This window comes from Mus pahari, chromosome 9, assembly GCF_900095145.1.
Source record: "Mus pahari chromosome 9, PAHARI_EIJ_v1.1, whole genome shotgun sequence".
NCBI classification, from domain to species: domain Eukaryota; kingdom Metazoa; phylum Chordata; class Mammalia; order Rodentia; family Muridae; genus Mus; species Mus pahari.
The window spans coordinates 37,785,474-37,805,195 of record NC_034598.1 but is presented as its reverse complement, the minus strand read 5'-3'; the positions used below and the strand labels follow the sequence as shown (position 1 = coordinate 37,805,195).

The 19,722-nt window shown below is 37.6% G+C and overlaps 1 pseudogene; it reads right to left on the bottom strand.

Moving 5' to 3' along the window:
• Positions 1-19,066: 19,066 nt before the first annotated feature.
• LOC110326070 overlaps positions 19,067-19,722 on the bottom strand; it is a 43,436-nt pseudogene continuing 42,780 nt past the window's right edge.

The following is a 19,722-nucleotide window of genomic DNA, read 5'->3' as shown; positions in this document are numbered from 1 at the left end:
ATTGAAATGGGGAGAACATTTAGGTTAATGAAATATTCACATTTTTCCCAGTAAAAATTGCTACAAAGGAAAATGGCTACTATGGATGTCTCCTTCTGATTCTGCTCTTATTCATTATAGAGGGGGACTGTGTTGAGTATGTACTGTTGCTGCTGTTGACAGAGTCAGCCTTCTAGTTTTCAAGTTTGGAAAACGATGCGTTGGAAGGAAAAAGTACATTGTGGTTCTTGATTTGTCAGTAAAGAAGGCTGAGGGCCAATTGCTGGGCAGAGGGTACAGGTGGGACTTCCGGGTCCCAAGAGGAAAATGGAGAGAGACTTTTCAGCTATGCTTTGGAGGAAAAAAGGATCCAATAGTCACATAAGGCCTTGAGGGGAGCAAGGGCCTATGGCCTCTGCTATTGGCGGGTGGCCAAGGACGTTTGGCAGGGCTTAGGGGGAACAAGCCTCTATGTTTAGAGCAGAAGGAGAGGCAAAGATAATAAATTGGCAAGGGCACCCTTTTCTAGGTGGGAGTTATCTGTGCCCAGCAATTGTGTCTAGTAGGCAAGTTAAAACGTAACAAAGCTGTCTGTGTGTCTTTGATCAGAGGATTCAAGGGCCTTGTTTAGGAGCTGGTAGCTTGAACCCTCTTGAAGCAAAGGCAGGTAGAAAAGGAAGCTGGGTTACGGCTGGTGGTGGCCGATCCTGGTGGAACAAAAGGAAAGCCAGGAGGGGTTGTTATTGCAACAGTTCCCAGGCAAGGCAGTAGTGATTTTTTTAAATTACGCGCTACAGGACACTTTCTTACTTACTGTAAACTGAAATCAATAAAGGTCAGAGTTTAAGGATATGAAATGACGGAACTGTCAATCAAGTGAGAGGGATTTCCTTGAAATCTTAAAGGTAGGCAAGAAAAATGGCAAACTATAAAGCGATGAAGAAGTATTTATTTCGGTGGTAAAAACGCCGGTGCCCCGAGATGCACAAAGTCATACCCACACCCACCACAGGTGAAGAAGATCAAGAAAAGTCATAGAGATACCGAACAAAAGGTGGACCTTTCTCAAGGAAGTTCAGTGGAAGGAGAACCTTGTTCAGGAATTCTGTGATTTTGGAAAGAAGTGAGCCATTTGTGAAACAGGTGCATATGCTAATAGAAAGACTCTGTGTTTTAATTAAGCAGCATTTCCCCACAGAATAATTACACGTGTTGTTTACTTGAGTATTGTCTAAGGGGGCATTAACACCTCTGTAGTGTACTTTCTTCCCTAGCAACTTAAAAGTTTTAAGAACATTTGCTTTTACTATAAAGGGAATACCTAATAGGGGCCTTGCGTATTGAAAATAGTTGTTCCCTTAAAAAAACGAACAAAAACCCAGCCAAACAAAACAAGAAACAACAACAACAACAACAACAAAACCAGTACACAGTGCACCAAAGACTTAAGATAAACATATGTACAATCTTCCTTTTATCGTTTATGGAAACTGATGTAATTTTTATTCTAAGAATCTTACCTGGGAATGTATCAAGAAAGACAAATCCTTGCAGCCACACTAATGGGAACGGAGCACTGAAGGAGATCTTGCAGCTGTTGCTCATCCTCATGACCTGCTGCCTAGAAGAGAAGGTGATGTCAGCTGAAGTGTGCACAGCTGGAGACTCACCGTGCATGCTCCTTTGAAATAGGTATCTCTCAACAGATCATCAGCCTCCCACAAGGCAATATCTAGCATGGAAGAGGTTATGGTTCTTTGGGAAAGCCTCTTGAGAAACCATTACAGAATTTTCTTATAAACAGAAGAAATCCAATATGCTTTAAAGCCTTGTGAAGGGCTTGACAGAGAGCAGAACAATTTTCTAACCCTGACCATCAAAAAAAAAAAAAAAAAAAAAAATCTACAGTGCTTTTTGAGACTTCTTGAGTTTGTGTTCCTCAGAAGAGACAATGGTTTGATTTTCAAAAAGACAATGTTTTTTTTTTTTTTTTTTTTTTTTTTAAAAAAGTCCTTTGGAAGAAATTTGTAATATTGAACATGTACTTGGTATTTAAATTTCAATCGTTTGTGGGTTTCTTGTTTGAGTGTCATGCTGAGCTAATGAAATGGCTGAATAATTCAATATATTCACTGTTGACCCATGGGTCTTACAGACAGAAGGAAAAGTATTTTATTGGGTTTAGTTGGAAGACAAAAAAGACATATATCTAATGTTTTTATCTCTTTTATAATTTTAACAATTACAGTCGAAATAGTCATGAGCATGACTGGAAGATAAAGCTGAATAAGAGAGAATCTCAGTGAAGACCATTGTGGACCAACTACTCCAACATTGTGAGGCGGCACAGAAATTCAGCGAGGAAATACTGAAATATTCGTTCTGCATTTTCTCCACTAACAACTGTGTTAGGGCTAAGTCAGGCTAAGTCAGGGCTAAGTCAGAGGAGTTGTGCATAACTTAGGAAGCACAGATCACTCAGTCAAGCACCACCAGAGGTGTGGCTATTCAGTGGTAGCAAGCTGTCCTCAGTAACCTCTGTCATGTGTACCTTTTAATCCCATGTCTGCATATCAATGCTTGTAACCTGAATTAACTGCCATCTCTTTGGATATCATAACCTGGGGGCAGATCATGAACCACTAGGTTAGACAGGGCAAGGAGAGAGAACAGAGGGACTGCAATGCTTTGCATGTAAGTAAGACACAATTCCCCCTGCAAAATAAAAATGTTAAAATTTTAATATTTTGTGATTTATTCTGACTTGAAGTGCATAGGACCATACATGAATTGCTTTGAAGTTGTCATTTTAAAATTACACTTTCCTGTCTGTTGCTCTAAAATAAACCGTTCTGTGCATCACAGATTAGTACATTAAGGCAACTTTGGAGAAGCTGACTTTCAGGATAATGGAGACTATTAATGAAAGACATGAAATCCTGAAAAAAATGTTCAGAAATGTATATCTACACTAGTGGTTCATCACAGTCTTGCTCTACTTTGGTTTCTTAGGTTTTGGAAAAAAATAAATAAAACAAACAACCAAACAAAAACATGCCCACAGACTGATTTGGTGAAGGTAATTCTTCAACTAAGATTTCCTCTTCCTGGGTGCATCACTTTGAGCAGGAAAGTCAACTATTTTAAGGATAATTGAAGTATTTTTTACTAAGAGTAAAAGTATCTCATGTGGGCTTCATCTCAAGAGTTCTCTATTTGCCCCACTTAGGAATTGAACCCATTTTAATTCATGTGTCATAATTTACATATGCATAAATTGAGTCATGGGGGTCTCTCTATGGTGTATAGGTTAGCCTTGAACTTAATCTCTTGCCAACAGTGCCTGTGAACACCTGCATACTCCTCCTGAGGGTCTGGGACCATAAGTCATGAACAGTCACAGACATCTACAAGGTCACTTTCTGTTTATTCATTCAGTAATGTTGAGGCTCTTCAGTATCTCAAGGACAAAATTGCAAGCACAAAAGAAACAAAAGAAAAGGGCAGACGAAACACATGAGGTCATCAGTTTATAAGACTTACTATTCCTTTCTTAGGTCAAGCATTGTTGAATATTTGCCCCACTGCATATAGTTGTCAAAGCCTGATACACGTGGGTATGTACAATCTACTACAAGTAAGTCTTTATATATTCACGGAAACAAATCTTTTTGTCTTATAATTGCATAAAAACCTGTCAAAATGAATCCAATGAAAACCAAATATCTAAACAAGATATAAAGATTTCAAATGAGAGTCAGGAGGTTGCATATCATTATTTACTTTAGAATGTATATATGTTGGATGCTCTGAAATGGAATAACCTTTTTTTTTTTTCTTTTGAGAAATGTTTCCACTACATTGAGGTTCCTTTCAGACAACGATTTCCTTCGTGTAAAAATGTGATAGAAATTAATCAGTTCCTGAGAATCAAGCGAGAAGCAGAGGGGAAGCAGCTATAGGAACTGGGTGAAGCTATGAGGGTAGGTAGGCTTGGGTTGGTAATTTAGTTCAAGTAGCTTCAAAACCCAGCTCACAGCAGGAATCAAATCCCCTATGAAAATCTTCTAGGCATAAATGCAACCAAATTTAATTGGAAAAGCCTTGAATTTGGGAGCCAATCTTCCAGAAAATGCCAAATTAAATGGAAAAGTAGTCAGGTTTATCTTGGCGACAGCTTCACACTTTAGGAAATTTGCCTTGAAAGGCAGCTTCTTCCTGAAGAGATAAAGCAACCCCTGGGGCTGGAGTCGCAGGAAATACTGTTATAACCCCTACCTACAATAATAAAATATTGCTGCATGCTGAAGCTACAGAAAAAAAAAAATTGTAAGAATAGCTTGCGCAAACTCAATGTGCTTGTCCTCAGATTCTGAAATACAGAAATGTAAGCATTTTTCCATTCCAGAAGAGTCAGCAACAACTGTGTAGCTGGATTGTTTCTTAATAAAACACCTTTACAAGCTCCAACACAGACAATGTACAAATGGGGCATAGGCCACTGTTTGAACTGTTTTTCATTTTGTGGGCACATAGAAATTTGATGTATCTATGACTTGATTGGCTTCTAAGGAAAAAAGAGATACATCCACAAGAAATACATCCACAAGTCTTTTCTTCACAGAGCTTTGAGACATACTGTTTTTTCTGAATGAATCATTAGTTTTCTCCATAGAATCTTCTACTTCTACTCCACCCTATTTCCATGACACGTCACTAATGTTTCTACAACACGCACAGACTAATGTTATAAGTTAATCTAGACAGTGTCCCCAGTCACTTGACCCTGTAGATGGGAGTGTTTCATCCTAGGCCTAGGTAAGAAAGTGGTACTGTTTATAAAGTGACCCTGGACTTGCTGTGACACAGCAGATCACATCCCTCCTTTTGGTTCCACACTTCCCAACACACAACTTCAATTCTCTGATTCTCTGTTCCCCTAACATCCTTCATAGTTGGACCATCACATGTAACAGCCCCTCCATACTGTCATGTATTTGAGAGAAGAATCAAGCCTACAAACAATTCTTTTTTTTCTCTATCTATAGCAACATAGTAGATGATTCAGGAAAGTTGTTAGGATGTTATGATAAGATAATTGATATGATAGAAGTTTTCAATGGGGAAGTAAGAAACTTCTCCCTACATAGACACAGATATACCTGACTTATTGAGTCAGGAAAATGCAATAAAATTACAAAAAATGTATGTGCTAGAGAAATGGCTTGTGGGTGAAGGTACTTACTAAATAAGCCTGGCATAGCTAAATTTGATTCCTGAGACCCAATTAGAGGTAGAGGAAAGAAATGAGTCCCTAAGCTGTCCTCAAATGTCCACATGCATACTGTGCTGTATGCATTTATTTTAAGAAAGATAAATTTATGAAGACCATTAATAAATAAAATGTAGGAAGAGATTATAAATCAAACACCTAGGTTATTTCTGAAATAATATAATAAGTGGTAAAGTAAGAAAGGACATAGCAGAAATATTTGAATATCCTAACTGCTGAGAGGCCTGTGAGTAGCCATTCAGCCAAAAGCATTGACATGATGGTGTATTCATCATCATTGATGGAATCTAGATTTGACACAGGAGTGGAGATGAACTGTAACACAACACCGTGAACTTGGAGAGACTCAGCTCTTGGCTTCTGTGGTGATGAAGAAGAGAACTCAGGCCAGGATAATATGTCCACCAATTCTAAAACTTAACTCCATGGAAGCTATGTCTCAAGACAAAAAATAAAGACCAATGACTCAGACAAGGCAGATCATAGGTGAAGACTTCTTTAAGAAAACGAGGCTGAAATTGTAGAATTTCACCTGAGGCCAGAAGATGTTGGAAGAAAAAACTCTGGGAAATGTTAAAAATATTGTGGTGTTGGTGGGCAATGGAACATTACACAGCACACAGCACAGATATCCTGGGAAACTATGAGAATCATGGTGAAAGATAAGTGGTTCTGAGATTTAGTAGACTTGCTGCTTTAGCTTCATAAAAATGAGCTGCTTGACCAATATAGAATGTCTTTTTGAAAAGAAATAATTTTAAGAATAAAAACTTTTGAATAAAATAAATATGAGGCATGGAAGAGGCCTTAATTTGCATTTATTAAGATTAGATTTTCTTTTTTCTCTCATTTTTATTAGATATTTTCTTCATATATATTTCAAATGCTATCCCCAAAGCCCCCTATACCCTCCCCCTGCCCTGATCCCAAACCTACCCAGACCTGCTTCCTGTCCCTGGCATTCCTCTGTACTGGGGCATATGATCTTCGCAAGTCCATGGACCTCTCCTCCCATTGATGGCTGGCTGGTCCATCCTCCACTACATATACAACTAGAGACACAACTCTGTGTGTGTGGGGGGGTACTGGTTAGTTCATATTGTTGTTCCTCCTATAGGATTGCAGACCCCTTTAGCTCCTTGGGTACTTTCTCTAGCTCCTTCATTAGGGGCCCTGTATTCCATCCAATAGATGACTGTGAGCATCCACTTCTGTATTTGCTAGGCACTGGCATAGCCTCACAAGAGAGAGCTATATCATGGTCCTGTCAGCAAAATCTTTCTGGCATATGCAATAGTGTCTGGGTTTGGTGGTTGTATACTGGATGGATACCCAGGTGGGACAGTCTTTGGATGGTCCTTCCTTCAGTCTCTGCTCTGAACTTTGTCTCTGAAACAAGATTAGATTTTCTATCATCTATCTATCTATCTATCTATCTATCTATCTATCTATCTATCTATCTATCTGTCATCTATCAATGTATCTATTTATATAGATAGATCAAGATACAAGTTGAGATATATGCATTATATCTCTAATGAATCATATGTATTCTGATACAATTTGTATGTAGCATATGATAACCTCTGTGGGCTTAATTACATTCCACATCAATTCATATCCTATAGGTTATACCTATATATCAATACCTCATGTTGCTATAATTGGAGAGAATGTCTTCAGAAAGGTAAGGGTAAAATATGTCACAATAACAGGACACTCATCAGACAGGAACATTGTTTATACAGGAGGGAAGGCACCAGTAACCTCTTAGGAAAACAGATTATCTTGAAAACACAGCCAGAGTTCACATTCCTTAAGCCAAGTTGCATTTTTTTAGTAAAGGAACTTTGATCTTAATCTTGTAGTCTATAGGCTTTTCTCTGATAAACTAGTGCTTCTGGGAGAAGCATTTTACCCTAAGGTAAATCCAGTTAGACCCTTTCATGTAAATATAAACCCTCTCCACATATATACATATATTCTCATATGTGTGTATATTCATATAAGTTTTCAAAATGTCCTTACTGTTAGTTTTCCCTCTCAATCCCTTTTTCTGCCCTACCTTCTCTATTCCCACTTAATCCTGCCTCCCCATTATGGGGCTGAAGACTTTTGGAGGAATTGAGTAGGCTTAAAAAAGGGGGGTATGGTTCCTACTTAGGTTTGCCATGCTCCAATGGATGGCACCAAATATATACAGGCAGCAAGAATTAGAGTCAGTAGGTTATTAAGTTTTTAAAAAGTAAAGAGGACTAGAGATGGGGGAGGCAGGGACTTGGGGTGAATAGGATCAAAATACATTGTGTGAAACTCACAGAATTAATACAGTATTTAGTTTGAAAGAGAACAATAGAAAGGAATTAAAAGCAACTTTAATTAAACTTGGCATGGGGTAAAATAGATTAATTTACCAAGGAATATTATCAATGCCCTGATAAATATAATATTAAACACAGCAGGTTAAAAAGATTTATAATATTTTTCAAGGATATTGTAAGCCAACAATTTATACCGAATGACACACACTTAGGAAAAACTCAACTGCTCAATAGAAATTATTACCAGGAGAATAACAAAAATAGAATTATAGATTTATAACACCAAAATTTCTCAAAAGTTCAATTTGTGGTATGTTGCTATGGAGACAGGGCTGTGTTGCTGCGTTTGAGGTAAGAGTCAGATGATAAAATCTACTTGGAAACCAAAGAATACATTCAAGAGATGTATCATGCACACTGGTGACTGTACCTTATAACAAAATATAGCAACCTTGACAAATGCTAAGACAATGAAACTGTCTGCACCAAAACATAAACAAGTGAGTTTATGTGTATGTTAATTATCTGTAGCTAGAAATTCTACAATGGATGTAACCATACTTCATAAATTTATGTTGAACATATACATACATTAGTGCTGCCTATTGCTGTAGAATCATTTAAAAAGATCAAAGTCATATTACAATCTTGACTAATTTATTACTTGATGTGTTTCTTGAGCATCTTTATTATACATCAATAGTTGTATGTATTGTTAAACTGTTGGTCAAACAATATTGGCGATTGCTTTTGAAGCCTAAAAAAATGATGAAATGAAAGATAAAAAAGAGTACCAATATTTTATTTTGAATATCATACAAATATATGAAAATGCCCACAAATGAATTTAAGCTGTAGAAATAATTCATGTACCAGGATTTATTTTAAAATCAAGTGAATGAATGGTCTGTGTAGATTTCCTTTCTTTCTTAGACAATTTACTTTGAGACCTGTACATTGCTGATAAACCACAGAGTAAGGGCCTGATATACCATTTATTGGATAGTTACCTGGTGCTTAGTGTATTGCTGTAGCTGTGTTTACTTACTCATAATTTGAAGAGATCAATGGCCCCAGAGTGAATTTGAAGGTATGAATATCCACATGGGAAGCCAGATTTAAAATAAATCGTGTAATGGCAAAATGGCCCTGTACTTTAATAATATTTTACAGGTAGGCTTCTTGTGGCATTCCATGTAATTCCTGTGATATGACCATGGCCAATGACACCTAGGTTTCTGTGTAACAGTTATAATGGACATGCATGGCATTTATCTCCTTTAAGATGTAGTTCTTATTTAAAGACTCAAAATGAAGCATGCATTTTTAACTTGGAGGAAAGCAGTACAGCAATGTTGCCCCCACTACCCATCTGTTGTTTGCAATTGGCTGATGCCATTTGTTTTTGACTTGTCTAGAACAGCCAGAGGCTCAGACATTCTCAGCCTCTGTTGACTGCTTTCGCTGGATCCACAGGACAGTGTTTAATTCCCATCTTATTTTTAGGATCATGTTTGTGTTCTGGCAGTAACATTAGTTTTCAGATGATGAAAATGAAATCAAGAAGGTGTGAAGAAAAGCATTTTGAAACTTAAAAAGTGAACCAATGAAAACATGCAATTAAATAATATGCTGGATTGTATTCACAAATGTCAAGCACTGAATGACGTGTTGTAAGAAACACTGTCACTCATATCTTTAGTTATCAACTTGAAAAGTTGGAAAGATGGAGGCTGAGTTGAAGAATTGCCTGTATTGGCTTTTACAGTCATGTCTTTGAGGCATTTACTTTATTGATAATTGACGTAAGAGGCTCCATCCATAGGCAGGTCAACCTGGGCTGTATAAGAAAACAGGCTGAGCAAGAAGAGGAGGCCAACCAGTAAGCAACATTCCTCTGTGGTCTGAGCTTCAATCCCTGACTATAGGTTCCTACCTTGATTTCCTGCCTTGCATCTTCCCATACTATAACTTACAAACCAATGAAACCTGTCCCTCCCCAAATGACTTTTGGCCATGGCATTTATTGCTGCAACCACAAAACAAACTAATGAAAATACTCAGTTAAAAATAAAATGAAGAAAATTGTGTAAATTGACACTGTGGTTCAGGTGTGCCTTCCACTATGTGGGCTGCTGTGTGATTTTCTCTCACCCTCGCGTACATAAGAATGTTATTCAAAGATATCCTGAAGTGCTCTGCACGATAGTGGTACACCCAGAAAGAAGGAAGCAACTGGGTAGATGCAGTAGTTTGCCGATTTTTTTATATTCAGTTAATGAACTTGAGAGTAATTCATAACATTCAGGCAATTTGAGGTTTTGGTCTAGAATCCATTTTCTTCTTTTGCATTCTGAGGGGGGAAAATGAAGTCATGATCTTTGGGAATGTCTCTCCCCTGAAAATAAAAGATGAACAATAGCAATAGCAAGCACCACCCCTGGCATTCCCAGGACATTATCTAGTAATAGCATCTTCTCAGTGATGGTCTCTGTTCTATGGACGCTGACTATTTCTCCATAACATTCAGGAATATGGAAAATATTTCTTAAAGTCCAAGAATGAGCTAAACATAGGCCTTGAGGTTCATTTTCTATAAACTCAGAATATGTCTCCCCACTATGATCTTCTTTCAAACTCCTGATTTTTTTTTTTAATTTTAGTATAGTATTAGCATCACTTTTGAGGTTGGGTCTCATGGATTCTAGGTTAACCTCAGAATCAGACTCTAATCACGAACTCCTGTTCCTCGCTGCATCCACATTCTGAGTGTTGGGATGGCAGGAATGAACCACCAGGCTCAGTTTATGCAATGCTGGGAGGGGACTGAGTCTAGCTTTTTGCATATTACCAACTGAGTAGTACATTACCAGCTCTCAGCTCTCCCTTTAAATGCGTCCAAAACACTATGGTGCAAGTATCAAAGGTAGACATGAAATAGGTTTTATGCTTTAAAATGCAGAATTTTAGATCATTAATGTCATTAATAACAGTGTGGAGACTTAGACACATTTCAAAACCATGTGACAAAATGATCAAAGTGTTAGAACTCCCGGCTTGTTCTCCCAGAACACTTTTACAGATAGGTTTATGGGCCTCTTGTGATAATAAGATGGGTCTGAGGTATAAAAGCAAAACCTGAAGAAATTAAATTTACATAAGGTAACTCATAGTGCTTGATTTGTAGAAAAGAGTAAATTCCTAGATCTTCATTTTATCGTTTGCAGAAAACAATTAAAATCTTTCATTAAATATTTATTTATATATTTATATGTATGTTTATATGTACACATTTGTTTATTTATTTGGGGGCTATATGAGTTTATGTGCATTGTATGCTTGCAGGTGCCCTCGGAGTTTAGCCAACAACGTTGAATCCCCTGAAGGTAGATGTATAGGCACTTATGGTAGATCTGCCTGCTATGATTGTTGAAAACTCTGGTCCTCTAAGAGCAGTAAGTACTCTTCACTATGGAGGCAGGAAGTGGAAGTTTCTGGTTGTGCCATGTGATATAGTCTTACATGATATTTTGCTGATGTAAGACCAGTGAGAGGACATGTGATGTTTTGAGAGAGTATAAATAGGACCCAACTGACAGTGACTGCGCGCTTACATTCCTTGCTATATTTTGTTGGTCTTTTTTCTTCCTTGATCTTCACTTTTTTTTGCTAGAGGCACAACAGAGAATTTCTCCTGGGGTCCCAGCTGGTTCCAGTCGCGTCTGCTATCTCCTGATTTGGCAGAGGCCTGGCTGTCTCTGCTGGATCATGCCACAGCTGCTGAACGTTTTGTACCTGACACTACTGAACTGGGCTGCTGGTATCCTGAGGAACAGAGACGGGAATCACCACAAAGAACTCCTTTTAAACAGGTCCATGTCCATCCTCTTGTCCTATTTACCATCTTTTCTCCCCTACCTTTGGGCGATAGGTTAGAAGGGAGGTTGAAGCATTTGAGAACCATTATTAAAGTAGATTTTGAAAAATCTAAGCTTACAGAGGCGTGTTTAGAGTTCCTACAATAATCCTTAACATAAGGGGAAACATGGGATCACAGATGGCCGTATCATTTGGAAAAACATGGGACATGTGAGGCAGGGACAAGCAGAGGAATGGCTTGTCAAAGGACAGAATTCAGAAAACGTTCTCATTGAAGTCTGTGGCAATTCAATCTCAGGAAGGCTCAGCAGAGGCACAGGACTTGTCCAAGCTCTTGTGTTTCTGAGTGACTTCAATTCCATATCCTCTGGAGTTTGCATGGATCCAATTTTACCGAAGTTAATTTCAGGACACATTTTTGTAATTTTAATTTTTTTACATGTACTTTCCAAATTCTGCTCTTCATAGGGTACTTACAAATATTGGTATGTTGCAGTGTCTGATAACTTTCTTTGACACTCAATGAATTATGACTCTTTATAATCTTATTACTTCTTGATTAACAGGGATTCATCCTCTGAACAAGTTCCTGGCTCAGTCAGTCGTGTTCACTGTTTCTGAAATGTCATCTATTCCATAGTTACCCACTTCCTTAGACCATGTTTATCCCATAGGGAATTGCTTGCAACACAGCGACCTGATGTTATTCCTTTGCTTTGAGATGTTCAGGCAATGCCCAATGGTTAAGAAGGTATCTTTGGTAACCCTTATTAATATCACTAATGTTTGCTTTGTAAATTTTATGCTAATAGCACTATATATCTTCTCAGGTAGGTTATATGCTGTATAGCATCAAGAATAAACATTGAGGAAAGCTATGGACTTGGGGTTTTAATGGCCTGTCAAGACTCATAAGTTGTAATAAGTGCCCCACTGTGGTGAGGTGTTTTGGAGCAGCTTGTATATTAATGAGGGAAATAAGAATAAAAGCAATCTTAGTGCTTGTCAGGTTTTTCTATGAACCCAGAAGGTCTTTAAGCGATTAATGTATGTTATGTAGCTGGCTATATTGCAAACTATTTTAGCTCATGAAGGCCATTAGATCACACAGCTATTTATTTGGTTAAACCTGTGAACTACCCCTTTTTTTTGTTGTTGTTATTGCCAGTTGTTTTAAAAAGTCATGTACAGGGACAAAGATAAAACAGAGACTGAGGGAATAGCAAACCAATGAGTGCCCCAAATTGAGACACATCCCAATTGTCAAGAACCAATCCCTGGCACCATTAATGAAACACTGTTATGCTTGCAGACAAGAATCTAGCATCACTGTTCTTTAAGAGGCTCTACCCAGAAGCTAATAGAGAGAGATGCAGAGACCCACACGCAAACATTAGATGCAGAGACCCACACCCAAACATTAGATGGAGCTCCGGGAGTCTTACAGAAGACTTGGGAGATTGATTGAAGGACCCCAAAAGAATAGAGACCCCATTGTAAAAACAGAGTCAACTAACTTAGACCCTTGGGGGATCCCAGAGACTCATTACCAACCAAAGAGCGAGCATGGGCTGGACCAAGGTCTCCTACACATATGTAGCAAGTGAGCAGCTTGGTCTTCATGTGAATCCCCCAACAATTGGAACGTGGGCTTTCCTGAGCCTGTTGACTCCCTACCCGTGGATCTCATGCCCCTAAATGGGAGCCTTGTCCGGCCTCGGTGTGAGAGGATGTCCCTAGTTCCACAGTGACTTTATGAGAGGGAATTGTGTTAGTGGGGAGTAAAACCCAGCGAGTAGCTCTCCATTCTCAAAAGAGAAGGGGAAGGTGGAATGGAGGGAGGACTTGTGTGAGGGGGTGCTACACTGGCATGAGAGGAAGAACTGATATTCGGTTGTAAAGTGAATAAATTAATTAATTAAAAGAAATTCAGATTCCTAGAATCTCTTCAGATAGTATCTCACCATACTATCCCCTGATTTCTACAATCTGAATTTCTAATTTAACATGGGCAAAACCCAGGACATATTTCCCATAGATGACAACAAATGTAAGTTGACTGTTTTCACAAATAGCCACCCTGAGTGTCTGTTTTATTTGGTATATTGGAGTACACACAGAAATCTTTCTCTTTGGGAGCATTTTTCCAACAAGTTACATAAAGGCTTTAAAAAGAGTTAGAATATTATCTATACACATGCTAAAGAGTCACAAGGGGTCACATGTCTTGGTCATGACCAAACAGTGAGCTATCAAATTCTTCTGAAGTACATATGAAGAAAAATTACTAACACTGAATTTCTTCAGTTTAGTAGAGTAGAACATTCATCAAATCAATAGTTTAGTATTTTAATTCAAAATTCTTCATAGTTCCCCCTTTATGAATTTGAAGACGTCATTTATTGGACTAGTTCAAGTATATTAGAAATATTGAACTTTTGTAGTTCTGTGAGTAGAAACTTCCCTATACTATGTTGGACATTTTAATATAAACAGTCAATATCCTCAGGATTCAGATTTTGTCTCATATATATGCACATTTCTTTGCTCATATATATGCATATATATACATATATATATATGTATATATATATATATGTGTGTGTGTGTGTGTGTGTGTGTGTGTGTGTGTAGGGTGGTGGTGATGGTGTGGGGAAGAAGGGTCTTTTGTGTGGCAGATGTGGCCAGTAAATCGTAAACCTTTGGGATCTACCAGTCTCCATCTGTCCAGCACTAAGATTACTGATTACTTTGACTGCTGTTCATGTGAGTGTTGAGGATCTCAAGTCATGTTCCCAAGCTTATGGAACCTCAACCAGATAACTTGTTATTCTATTCACTTCAAGGATGTGATGACAAATCTCATTGACAACTAGGTGGTATCTAGAATTGTCTAGGAGACCGGCCTCTGAGCCTACGGGTGATAAACTTGATTAATGTGGGAAAACTTGCCAATTGTGGGAGGCACTATTCCCTAGGCTATGATTCTGAACTGTATAGATGGCACTGTGCTGAGCATAAGCTTCCACTAGTCTCTGCTTAAGTCTTGACTACAGATGCGATGTGACCCACTGCCATAAGCTTCTGCTGCAGTGCCTCTTTCACCATGATAAGAGTATAAAAATAATTCAGTCAAAACATGTATATATATATATATATATATATATATATATATATATTCACAACCTACACATATACACACACAAACACACACATATATGTATATTCCTTAGAACTATCAGCTTTCTAAAAAAGGTTAAGTTCAATAATCACCTACAAAGATAGTGTAATTTAATTGGTTACAGATAGCCTTTGATATTCTGGAATACGTGTGGATGCATATATACAGTTTGAGTATTTTCTACTTGCTAGAAACTTTCATTGTGTCTTACACACTCACTGTAACATTGTGCCCCCACCTCTTTGTGAAACAATGTGTAATACTCCATGAATCTATATCAGAGAAAAGCAATGACTACTGTATTTATTAACAGCATAACCAGGTTAACACTGAAGAGTTGATCAGTGGGTAAGAAAGAAAACAAAAATGAAAGTTAATATCAGTAAAGTTCATTCTGAGGGAAATCATAAACTGGGCCCCTGTGGTCAGATCTCACACAGACAGATACTGTTTGAGCATTAATACAACAGAGGAAGCATGTTCATTGACCAAGGTGCCTGAGCAAAAGTGGTCTCTGAAGTTATTCTGAAAAACTCAGAAGCACTGGCTTTATCTGTCTATGCTGTGACTTAGTTTATGACACTCCTTGTGTGCACCTTGCTTCAGTAGTATAATGTGCATTTGCTTGGTCTAGAATGAATGGCAAAACCCTGACATCAAGTGTGCCAGTGTATAGAGCTTGGTGCTGGAGGCAAGGGTTGAGAAAGGACCTGGGGCAGGGCAAGTGGATTAGAAAAACCCAAGTGGTCCCCTAGATGGATGGAATGTCATCAGTACAAAACTCTAATCTGCCAGAGACTCTGGTGTGAATGTATCATTTATACCAAATGCAAGCAGGAGGCCATTACCAGGGGAAAAGGGTCCTGAAATATTCATGGTTGAATCCCTTGCTATGCTTTATCACATGCTTTGTGAGAGTTCACTTGATAGACAGTGTTATTTATAAAATCAGCTCATGAATAACCAGAAGCATAAGAGCATAATATATAATAATTAATGTGTTATTTCAGTTTCGTGGGAGTTATACTTTGATCTGTTTAATTTCTTGCAGAATGTTGATGAAATCATTTATATATTTGATACCAGGGATAATTGTGGATATCTGTGATTTTTCCCTTAAAATACATATGCCAGTACCAGGCTGCTTACAATGTCAGCGCTCTGAAGGCAAAGGTAGGAGAACTGGAGTACACACAGAGCATGCCTCTAAAACAAACAAGTGGAAACAAATAACTTTGTTCCTAGACAGAAGATGAGCTGTATGCTACACCCATCCTTCAGAAATTAATAGGACATAATAGTGTCAGCTGTGTTTTTGTTTTGCTTTGTTCTTTCTCAATAAAGGGAATTAAGTCATTGTTATATTTGATAGACATGTACATTATGCCCCCAAATAAGTAACATACATAGTCAATCAATTTTTTCCAATTCCCACATTCAGTTTAATGGTTTTTTTAATAAACATAATTGCACCCAATGAAAAGAGGAAAGAATTTTCTTTACAACAAAGTAACAACTTTTCAAGATCTTTCACATATATAAATGCAGTAAATAAAGAGGCTCAACCCAAACACACTTTTTCTTTCCTGTCCTATTATAAACAAGTGGCTAAAAGTATTTAAAAATGAATAAATGTTACACTTTATTCTGTCATACCTACATAATTTAACAGATTCTACTTTGTTGAATTTTTCAGACATGTCATACAAACAGATACTCTTGAGGGAATCTACTGTGTTATTTACTTTTTTGTTTTTAGAAAGAAGGTCTCTTGGAGCTGAGGTTGCCTTAAACTTGCTATGTAACGAAGGCTAGCCCTGAACTGATTCTTTTGCAGGATCTCCCAAGTGCAAGGATTGCAGACAGGCATGTGTACTTCACCTTGCTCCTGGGAAGTATGTTTATATAATGGAAATAAGTAATGTAAGTAACAACCACTTTACAAAACACCTTCCCACGTGGAAAATTTTCAAAATGCTTACAAAAAAAAAATTTTTTTACAACAGTCTTAGAAAGCACAGATCAAACGTAAAAACCAAAACCAAAAAAAAAAAAAAAAAAAAAAAAAAAAAAGCACCTTCAATCATGTTCCAAATAGCCAATCCAGTAGATACCACTTCCTAAAAACATCAGCTGCTTACCATAGTCAAGCCTCTCTTCCCATCCCTAGCCCTCCAAAACTCAGATCACGAAGAAGCAAAAATAAGAGAATCACTTCAGTCACAAGTAAACTGTTTCTCAGAGGGAAATTCATTCCCAAATGAAATTGGTGGTTCTTAAGTCATGCAGGGGGGTGGGGCTTGGGGAGGGGGGTAAAGATATTAACCACTAAACTAGTCTATTATATATTATATATTATCATATCATATATCATATATTTATTATATATTATACATTATATGTTATATGTTATACATTATATATTATAGGGAAATAGAGTGTTTAACTTAGAGCCATGGAAGTATCACAAAATTGTATTTAACACATAGATGATTTTCACAAAACTCTTATATGCTACAAAATATATTACACATTAAAATACAGAAGAGTAGCAGCATACCTTAAATACAGTAAAATCTCTACACAGAGCTGGGTTATGCAGAAAAATACAGCAGTTTGAAAGTGATTACTTCCTCTGGCAGGGGAAGGTGATTTGCCATGAGACAAATTTTGCTCTTCATTGTAAGAGCAAAACAGTTCTGAATTTAGAGGCATTCATATAAATGAAGCATTATATCTAATGCTACTAGTTTTCTAAAATTAAAGGATTCACCTGGTGACTGCTTGAAAAGAAAACCTATATATAGGTAATTCAAAACAGAAAAGGGGGCCAGGCATAATTTCAAGGCTCCTTAAATGAGCACAACGAGAGGCTAGTCTGGGCTACACAAATCTTGTTAAAAGGAAAATAAAAGAGAGATATAACAATATAATGACTTGCTAAGATAGTCATAGATGAACCTCAAAGCATTATGTTGGGTAAAAAAGACAATCAAAATGGAGCCTACTATAAAATTCCAGTTTTATACCATCCCAGATTAGAACAAATTATAATAATGAAGAACTCTTACTGGAATTTGGAGTTAGAAGGGGGAGACAAAGGAACAATATAAGGAAATTTCTGAAGCTGTATTTTTGAAGTCAGGGTTTTACTGCTTTGAACAGACACCAGGACCAAGGGAACTCTTAAAAGACAACATTTAATTATGTCTGGCTTACAGGTTCTGAGGTTCAGTTCATTATCACTAAGGAGAGAGAGCATGGCAACATCCAGGCAGGCATGGTGCAGGGGGAGCAGAGAGTTCTACATCTTCATCTGAAGTTCACTTGGAACCTACATGGTTAGGAGGAGGGTCTCATTGCCCACCTATACAGTGACGCACTTCCTCCAACAAGGCCGCACCCACTCAACAAGGCCACACCTCCTAATAGTGCTACTCCCTGAACCAAGCATATTCAAGCCACCACAGAAGGTGTTGGAACTGTTCTGTGTCCCAGTTGTAGAAAATTATATATGTGTTAAATTCATAGTGCATGTTAACCAAAACAAACAAACAAAAAACCTAAAACAAAACCCAACTCTAAGTCAACAGTAGACAAAAAAAAAAATGTCTTTGATAAAACTCGAATATATAGATAAGTAATTTTTCAGTCTAGGCCAAGAAAATACGTATATTAGCTACAGAGTTCTTAACCCAGCTACATTATATATAATCATGAAGAGAGTCTAATTACATAGTCTCCTGGACATTTAAATTATACAATTTTAAGGACATTCTGCTAGTCCCACGTGAATCAGAATTGTGCTCCTTGAATTTAAAATGGTTATAGTCTAAGAGTAATGGTTAAACATTAAAAAGGAAATTGTTTGTCCTGTTTTCTGTATTAACAGTGATGGCACTATGCTTTCAAATGTACTTTTTTTTTTTAACCATCCAAATTCATTAAAGTTACAATAGAGTTGGGGTCAACATTAAATTGCTTACCTGAAACTACAATTCAGAATCTGAAATTATTGATGAAGTGGGAACTGATACATAATGCTTGAGACAAGGGAGAATACTATAAACTTAATCACACCACACAAACACACACACACACACACACACACACACACATACATACATACACACTTTCTATAACTGAGACACAGAACAGTTCTATCATCTTCTGTGCTTCTGTGGTGGTTTGAATATGCTTGGCCCAGGGAATGGCACTATTAGGAGGTATAGCCTTGTTGGAGGAAGTGTGTCACTGTGTGTGGGTGGGCAATGTTAGACAATCAGAATGAATAACATGTAAGGAGAAAAAAATAAAAGTTAAAGTTTTTCGGGGTATACTATTAATGCTGTATGCTAATAAACAGATGTCCTAACACAGGGATTCTGTTTACTTCACAGGTTCATGATTTCACTACAGTAGATTCTGCCACTTGAGGTCAGGGCTTGATAGATTTCCACCACTGTTTCTGCCCTGGTTGAGATTAAGAGTTTGTCAAGAGTAGACATGAGTTTAAAATCCATATCACAACAATGACATTTCTATTCCAGTTCTCCATTGTGTCTATTCAAGTGGTCCTGAAAAATGCCCTAAGTATTGAGGGTCTTCAAGCACATCGTACATTGAAAGGGCAATAGACCCATGGTGTCCTTGAATATGCCAGTTGAGATTTTTCTTCTGTGTACGTGTTTTCCACACTGCAAGCTCAAGAATAGTCTTCAAATCTTAAGGTGGCACAGGTTGTTTTTTTACGTGAAGAAAGCCCCTCGGACACCTGGGTCACTGGTGCCTGAATGAAAAAAAATATATCATCCAATTTCTGAATCTCATTTACTGTATCGGAACTTTCACCATATTCTCCCAAAATAACCTTGATTTTGATTTCCAGGAACTTCTGCCATGCTGTTGTGAGCTACAGAGCTGATCCGAGATTTATTCTAGGGAAGTACGTGCCTGTTTCGGATGAGTTCCAATGCTATAAAATCTGTCCACTTTCTACGTCATTTGTACTGATCAATTAATTCTACACAGAGGATACAAATCTCATTCTCTTTAAAACCACTATGTAA